This window comes from Lolium perenne, chromosome 4, assembly GCF_019359855.2.
Source record: "Lolium perenne isolate Kyuss_39 chromosome 4, Kyuss_2.0, whole genome shotgun sequence".
In the NCBI taxonomy this organism is placed as follows: Eukaryota; Viridiplantae; Streptophyta; class Magnoliopsida; order Poales; family Poaceae; genus Lolium; species Lolium perenne.
Window position 1 is genome coordinate 213,806,461 of NC_067247.2, and position 9,412 is coordinate 213,815,872.

Below are 9,412 nucleotides of genomic sequence, written 5' to 3' on the forward strand. Positions count from 1 at the left end.
TTGTTCATGATGCTACTTGAAATTATTATGAGAGAGGAAAATATGGTTGTAGAAATTTTCATGTTACTAAAACACCTCTCTACATGCTGAAAATTTTGAAGTTAGTTGTGTTTTATCTTCCTATGCTTGTCACTTTGTTCTACATGAATTTATTTGTGTACAAGATTCCTTTTCATAGGAAGTGGGTTAGACTTAAATTTGTTTTGAATTTGCTTCTTGATGCTCCTTTTGCTTCAACTCTCATCCTTATGTGAGCATCATTAAAATTTCTGAGCCCATCTTAATGGCTATAAAGAAAGCACTTCTTGGGAGATAACCCATGTTTTTATTTTGCTACTGTTTTGTTGTGTCTTGGAAGTTGTTACTACTGTAGCAACCTCTCCTTATCTTTACTTTATTGCATTGTTGTGCCAAGTAAAGTCTTTGATAGTAAGGTTGATACTAGATTTGGATTACTGCGCAGAAACAGATTTCTTGCTGTCACGAATTTGAGTAGAATCCTCTGTAGGTAATTCAGAAAAATCTGCCAATTTACGTGAATGATCCTCAGATATGTACGCAACTTTCATTAAATTTGAGCATTTTCATCTGAGCAAGTTAAGTGCCTCTAAAAAAATCGTCTTTACGGACTGTTCTGTTTTGACAGATTCTGCCTTTTATTTCGCATTGCCTATTTTGCTATGTTGGATGGATTTCTTTGTTCCATTAACTTTCAGTAGCCTTGTGCAATGTCCAGAAGTGTTAAGAATGATTATGTCACCTCTGAATATGTGAATTTTTGATTATGCACTAACACTCTAAGCTTGGGGATGCCCCCGTGGTTCATCCCTGCATATTTCAAGAAGACTCAAGCATCTAAGCTTGGGGATGCCTGATACGTCTCCGATGTATCTATAATTTCTGATGTTCCATGCTTGTTTTATGACAATACCTACATGTTTTGTTCACACTTTATGATGATTTTATGCATTTTCCGGAACTAACCTATTGACGAGATGTCGAAGTGCCAGTTCCTGTTTTCTGCTATTTTTGGTTTCAGAAATCCTAGTAAGGAAATATTCTCGGAATTGGACGAAACCAACGCCCAAAGTCTTAAAATCCCACGAAGCTTCCAGAACACCCGAGAGCCACCAGAGGAGGGCCCTATGGGCCCCACACGTGTGCCCGGCGCGGCCAGGGGGTGGGTCGCGCCCCCCTACTGTGTCGCCGCCTCGTCGACCCTCCGACTCCGCCTCTTCGTCTATTTAAAGGTCCCTGACCTAAATCTTCGAGACGGAAAAGCCACGGTACGAGAAACCTTCCAGAGCCGCCGCCATCGCGAAGCCAAGATCTGGGGGACAGGAGTCTCTGTTCCGGCACGCCGCCGGGACGGGGAAGTGCCCCCGGAAGGCTCCTCCATCGACACCACCGCCATCTTCATCACCGCTGCTGTCTTCCATGAGGAGGGAGTAGTTCTCCATCGAGGCTAAGGGCTGTACCGGTAGCTATGTGGTTAATCTCTCTCCTATGTACTTCAATACAATGATCTCATGAGCTGCCTTACATGATTGAGATTCATATGAGTTTTGTATCACTATTCATCTATGTTACTCTAGTGATGTTATTAAAGTACTCTATTCCTCCTCCACGGTGTAATGGTGACAGTGTGTGCATCGTGTAGTACTTGGCGTAGGTTATGATTGTAATCTCTTGTAGATTATGAAGTTAACTATTGCTATGATAGTATTGATGTGATCTATTCCTCCTTTCATAGTGTGAAGGTGACAATGTGCATGCTATGTTAGTACTTGGTTTAGTTGTGTTGATCTGTCGTGCACTGTAAGGTTATTTAAACATGAATATCGAATATTGTGGAGCTTGTTAACTCCGGCATTGAGGGTTCGTGTAATCCTACACAATTAGTGGTGTTCATCATCCAACAATAGAGTGTAGAGTATAGCATTTATCTATTTATTCTGTTATGTGATCAATGTTGAGAGTGTCCACTAGTGAAAGTATAATCCATAGGCCTTGTTTCCAAATACTGCTATCACTGCTTGTTTACTGTTTTACTGCATCTGTACTGCCTGCAATATTACCACCATCAACCATACGCCAGTTGTAGCATCAAGCTATTTTCTGGTGCCGTTACTACTGCTCATATTTATTCATACCACCTGTATTTCACTATCTCTTCGCCGAACTAGTGCACCTATTAGGTGTGTTGGGGACACAAGAGACTTCTTGCTTTGTGGTTGCAGGGTTGCATGAGAGGGATATCTTTGACCTCTTCCTCCCTGAGTTCGATAAACCTTGGGTGATCCACTTAAGGGAAACTTGCTGCTGTTCTACAAACCTCTGCTCTTGGAGGCCCAACACTGTCTACAAGAATAGAAGAACCCGTAGACATCAAGCACTTTTCTGGCGCCGTTGCCGGGGAGGAAAGGTAAAAGGTACTCACACTCCGGATCTCGGCTACTAAGCTATTTTCCGGCGCCGTTGTAAGTACTCGAAGCTATTTCCTTTAGATCCTGCAATTGCATCTTTTTGTTTCTTGTTTACACTAGTAAGGCATAAAGGAAAACAACAAAAATATAAGCGATCTTTATAAACTTTATCTTGAATTAGGACATGATGTGTTTGAAGAGAGAATTAAAAAACCCATGGAACTTTATATGCATGCTAATGGGAATGTTATTAATATGAATGCTTTGAACACCATTGTTGCTAATGCTATGGAAAATTCTAAGCTTGGGGAGGTCGGTTTTGATGAAAATTATCTCTTTAGCCCTCCGGGTATTGAGGAGAAAGTTTATGTTGATTATGATTGGAAAAGTGCCCGTGCGTTGCAGCGGGATAAGAAAAAATCAACTTTTGAGAAAATCATTCCAAAATCGATCAACCTTCGTAATCAAAATCATTGCTTTGTAGTGTGAATACACTGGTTATATAATAGATTATGAAGTATATAATCCCTCTAGACAAAATAACCCATCAATTCTTATTTTTTATAAATATTGAAGGGTTGCGGTAATGATGCTAATTTGAAAACCTTGATCCAAGTTCTTTTGCTGAAAACTGAATATATGCTATTGTATAGTAGTTACTTCACTGTGATCATTTATACATATATATGCAGCAACTAAATGTAGGTTTCATTGATGCCCCCGCTTTTTACTACATCTTCTTTTCTTGACATAACTCGTTCCAGTTCTGTGTCTGGACATCAAAAGTGTAATTTACTTATCAGAAGCTTAAGCTACCATATCGTACTCCATGTAGAACTCTTGCTATTTATACATAGGTTTCAAGAAGCAACTTCAATCTGCTATTACATGCCTCAAATATGACAAGAATCAGTGATATTTAAAAACATGTAAATTTAATTAATCTCAATTGTTCTTCTCTAAACTTTCAGAATAGTACAATAGTTACACATCTAGAACAATTGCCACAATATTACTTTTCACCTTGGTTTCTTGCAGCAACAATAGCAAGATTATGCATCCAAGAAGTCGTAGTTGGTTTTGGAAGGGAGTCTTCCGGAAGATTATGCACTACAAATAAGCGATAAACATCACACGGAGCATTGGAGGAGTGTCGTGGTGCTCGTGCAGCTACTCGCGGTCCACTGCCTTCTTTCCTTGATCTCTTTGACGTTGGCAAGGACACCGACCGTCCACCCAGGGCATGCCACCAACAACACGATGCCACCATCGCACACCTAGCTGCGCTCAGGGAATCCGGCGTGCCGGCCTCAACTTCCTCTTGCCATATCTCTAGGGTGGCAGCCATCAAAAAGTGTGCCGGATGATGTTACTTGGCCCTTGTGTTGCTGACCAGGGGCATGGTTGCACACTGGTAACTCCTACAAGCTTGCAACCATCGAATCACATCTCCTGATGATGCGTGCCTACGCGTACCTGTTCCGCCTCACGATTATCCATGATGTCAAAAGCGATCCTCGCAGACATGATCATGACTCCATCTCGGTGACGACATCAAGTCCGCAATGTGACCCCAGACTGCTCGCATTTGATGGCGGGCAGTATGGACGTCCGCAGGTCCGCTCCAACATCCCTTCAACTAAGCCAGCGAGGTTAGCGACCAATCTAGCCTTCGCCGGCGTGAGCAAAGGCAACCAATTGTCAGAGGAGAAGAAGGACGGCTCGATTGAACTAACGTTGGCTGTCGATATGGCCCTAAGCCGGGAGGCAACTTAGGTGGCCAAAGACTTCAGATAGGGTAGCCGCCACAACAAAGAAGCAGAGGAGGATGCCGCAATGCGCACATCATAAACACATGCAAGAGGAGTAAACGATCGGGCCTATCTCCGACGGACGTCTAGCGATGCCGGTGCTCGCGTTGGCACAATCAGACGTCCAATTTTGTTCCTTAGTGTAGTCATTGCCTCCATCGTCATGGTCTCTGCTCTAGGAAGCTCATCATCCGAGCAGCCGAGATCACGAGAGAGGCAGGAGAAGGAGGGCAGGGTGCCGACATCCGTTGCCACGGACGGAGTAGGAGCTTCGGTCGAACAATCGATTCTGGCCTATTATATATGGCTTAGGAACGCGACCGGGCGATCAAGTCCCAATTGGTAAGCATCACGTCTTGGACTCTTGGTATCCATCTCGTATACGCTGGTATAATACTTGCCCGTTTTAACGCGACCGGCGAGCAACTCCTAGTCCGTAAGCACCACGTCCTGGTATCCAACTCGTATACACTGCTTGACATAATTGCTCTGGACCGTGTCTTGATTGGCTTTGAACCAGTGCGCATCGATTGGGTTTCCTTAGAATTATGATTGCGATCGTGAACCTACACAGATCGCTTGGGAATACAACCCTACTGGCCAAAGAAGGCGTACTTGGTGACGGACGAAAGCGTAAAACGACGGACCAACAAGAAACCTTATTTTCTTTATTATTAGGTATAGATATGCCTCCCATATATGATGATTATAATGATAGTGGTCTTTTGGTGCCACCTATTATGGAGGATAAATTTGATTATGATTCCAATATGCCTCCTATATTTGATGATAGCTACTTTGTTGAATTTGCTCCCACTACTACTAACAAAATTGATTATGCTTATGTGGAGAGTAATAATTTTATGCATGAGACTCATGATAAGAATGTTTAATTTGATAGTTAAATTGTTGAGTTTGCTCATGATTCTACTGAAAGTTATTATGAGAGAGGAAAATATGGTTGTAGAAATTTTCATGTTACTAAAACACCTCTCTATGTGCTGAAATTTTTGAAGCTACACTTGTTTTATCTTCCTATGCTTGTCACTTTACTCTTCATGAACTTGTTTATTTACAAGATTCCTTTTCATAGGAAGCATGTTAGGCTTAAATTTGTTTGGATTTGCTTCTTGATGCTCTCTTTTGCTTCAACTACTATTTCTTGCGAGTGCATCATTAAAACTGCTGAGCCCATCTTAATGGCTATAAAGAAAGAACTTCTTGGGAGATAACCCATGTGTTTATTTTACTACAGTACTTTTGCTTTATATTTGTGTCTTGGAAGTTGTTACTACTGTAGCAACGTCTCCTTATCTTTGTTTTATTGCATTGTTGTGCCAAGTAAAGTCTTTGATAGAAAGGTTGATACTAGATTTGGATTACTGCGCAGAAACAGATTTCTGTCTGTCACAAATTTGGGCAGGGTTCTCTGTAGGTAACTCAAAAAAATCTGCCAATTTTTGTGTGTGATCCTCAGATATGTACGCAACTTTCATTCAATTTGAGCATTTTCATTTGAGCAAGTATGTAGCCTCTTAGAAATTCGTCTTTACGGACTGTTCTGTTTTGACAGATTCTGCCTTTTATTTCGCATTGCCTCTTTTGCTATGTTGGATGGATTTCTTTGTTCCATTAACTTCCAGTAGCTTTGGGCAATGTCCAGAAGTGTTAAGAATGATTGTGTCACCTCTGAACATGTGAATTTTGATTATGCACTAACCCTCTAATGAGTTGTTTTGAGTTTGTTGTGGAGGAAGTTTTCAAGGGTCAAGAGAGGAGGATCATACAATCTGATCAAGAAGAGTGAAAGCTCTAAGCTTGGGGATGCCCCGGTGGTTCATCCCCGCATATTTCAAGAAGACTCAAGCATCTAATCTTGGGGATGCCCAAGGCATCCCTTTCTTCATCGACAAATTTATCAGGTTCCTCCCTTGAAACTATATTTTTATTCGGTCACATCTTATGTACTTTACTTGGAGCGTCTGTTTGTTTTTGTTTTTGTTTTTGTTTGAATAAATGCTTGTGTGGGAGAGAGACACGCTCCGCTGGTTCATATGAACACATGTGTTCTTAGCTTTTAATGTTCATGGCGAAGGTTGAAACTGCTTCGTTAATTGTTATATGGTTGGAAACAGAAAATGCTACATGTAGTAATTGGTATGATGTCTTGAATAACTTGATACTTGGCAATTGTTGTGCTCATGATTAAGCTCTTGCATCATATACTTTGCACCTATTAGTGAATAAATACATAGAGCTTGCTAAAATTTGGTTTGCATGATTGGTCTCTCTAAGGTCTAGATATTTTCTAGTAAGGATTTGAACAGCAAGGAAGACAATGTAGAGTCTTATAATGCTTGCAATATGTCTCTTATGTAAGTTTTGTTGTACCGGTTCATACTTGTGTTTGCTTTAAACAACCTTGCTAGCCTAAACCTTGTATCGAGACGGAATACTTCTCATGCATCCAAAATCCTTGAGCCAAACACTATGCCACTTGTGTCCACCATACCTACCTACTACATGGTATTTCTCTGCCATTCCAAAGTAAATTGCTTGAGTGCTATCTTTAAATACTTCAAAAGTTATTACCTCTTATTTGTGTCAATGTTTTATAGCTCATGAGGAAGTGTGTGGTGTTTATCTTTCAATCTTGTTGGGCAACTTTCACCAATGGACTAGTGGCTTCATCCGCTTATCCAATAATTTTGCAAAAAGAGCTGGCAATGGGGTTCCCAGCCCCAAATGAATTAACTTTCATAATTTTACAAATAGACACTCCTCCATGGTATGTGATTGTTAGACGGCACCCGAGGATTCGGTTAGCCATGGCTTGAGAAAGCAAAGGTGGGGAGGAGTGTCATCTAAATAAAACTAAAATAAAAAGGCACTCCTTCATGGTATGAGATTGTTGGCAGGCACCCGAGGATTCGGTTAGCCATGGTTTGTGAAAGTAAAGGTTGGAAGGAGTGCCACCCAAAAATAAAAATTTCATGGGAGCCGCTCTTAGAAAGTCTGTCTGGCAAGGGGGTTAGAGTGCCCACTACCATTCGTTGACAACAACAAACACCTCTCAAAATTTTACTTTTATGCTCTCTTTATGTTTTCAAAATAAAAGCTCTTGCACAAATATAGCAATCAATGCTTCCCTCTGCGAAGGGCCTTTCTTTTACTTTTTTATGTTGAGTCAGTTTAGCCATTTCTCTCTATCTTAGAAGCAAACACTTGTGTTAACTGTGCATTGATTCTTACATACTTGCTTATTGCAGTTGTTATATTGCTTTGCATTGAAAACTATCCATGAGATATACATGTTACAAGTTGAAAGCAACCGCTGAAACTTAATCTTCCTTTGTGTTGCTTCAATACCTTTACTTTGAATCTATTGCTTTATGAGTTAACTCTTATGCAAGACTTATTGATGCTTGTCTTGAAAGTACTATTCATGAAAAGTCTTTGCTATATGATTCAGTTGTTTAACCATTGTATTTACCATTGCTTTGAATCACTTCATTCATCTCATATGCTTTACAATAGTATGATTAAGATCATGTTGGTAGCATGTCACTTCAGAAATTATCTTTGTTATCGTTTACCTACTCGAGGACGAGTAGGAACTAAGCTTGGGGATGCTGATACGTCTCCGACGTATCTATAATTTCTGATGTTCCATGCTTGTTTTATGACAATACCTACATGTTTTGTTCACACTTTATGATGATTTTATGCATTTTCCGGAACTAACCTGTTGACGAGATGCCGAAGTGCCAGTTCCTGTTTTCTGCTGTTTTTGGTTTCAGAAATCCTAGTAAGGAAATATTCTCGGAATTGGACGAAATCAACGCCCAGAGTCTTAAAATCCCACGAAGCTTCCAGAACACCCGAGAGCCACCAGAGGAGGGCCCTGTGGGCCCCACACGTGTGCCCGGCGCGGCCAGGGGGTGGGCCGCGCCCCCCTACTGTGTCGCCGCCTCGTCGACCCTCCGACTCCGCCTCTTCGCCTATTTAAAGGTCCCTGACCTAAATCTTAGAGACGGAAAAGCCACGGTACGAGAAACCTTCCAGAGCCGCCGCCATCGCGAAGCCAAGATCTGGGGGACAGGAGTCTCTGTTCCGGCACGCCGCCGGGACGGGGAAGTTCCCCCGGAAGGCTCCTCCATCGACACCACCGCCATCTTCATCACCGCTGCTATCTCCCATGAGGAGGGAGTAGTTCTCCATCGAGGCTAAGGGCTGTACCGGTAGCTATGTGGTTAATCTCTCTCCTATGTACTTCAATACAATGATCTCATGAGCTGCCTTACATGATTGAGATTCATATGAGTTTTGTATCACTATTCATCTATGTTACTCTAGTGATGTTATTAAAGTACTCTATTCCTCCTCCACGGTGTAATGGTGACAGTGTGTGCATCGTGTAGTACTCGGCGTAGGTTTTGATTGTAATCTCTTGTAGATTATGAAGTTAACTATTGCTATGATAGTATTGATGTGATCTATTCCTCCTTTCATAGTGTGAAGGTGACAGTGTGCATGCTATGTTAGTACTTGGTTTAGTTGTGTTGATCTGTCGTGCACTCTAAGGTTATTTAAACATGAATATCGAATATTGTGGAGCTTGTTAACTCCGGCATTGAGGGTTCGTGTAATCCTACACAATTAGTGGTGTTCATCATCCAACAACAGAGTGTAGACTATAGCATTTATCTATTTATTCTGTTATGTGATCAATGTTGAGAGTGTCCACTAGTGAAAGTATAATCCCTAGGCCTTGTTTCCAAATACTGCTATCACTGCTTGTTTCATTGCTTTCTTGCATCTCAGACTTTTGCAATATTACCACCATCAACCATACGCCAGTTGTAGCATCAAGCTATTTTACGGTGCCGTTACTCTTTGCTCATATTTATTCATACCACCTGTATTTCACTATCTCTTCGCCGAACTAGTGCACCTATTAGGTGTGTTGGGGACACAAGAGACTTCTTGCTTTGTGGTTGCAGGGTTGCATGAGAGGGATATCTTTGACCTCTTCCTCCCTGAGTTCGATAAACCTTGGGTGATCCACTTAAGGGAAACTTGCTGCTGTTCTACAAACCTCTGCTCTTGGAGGCCCAACACTGTCTACAAGAATGGAAGCACCCGTAGATATCAATGCCTAAGGCATCCCCTTCT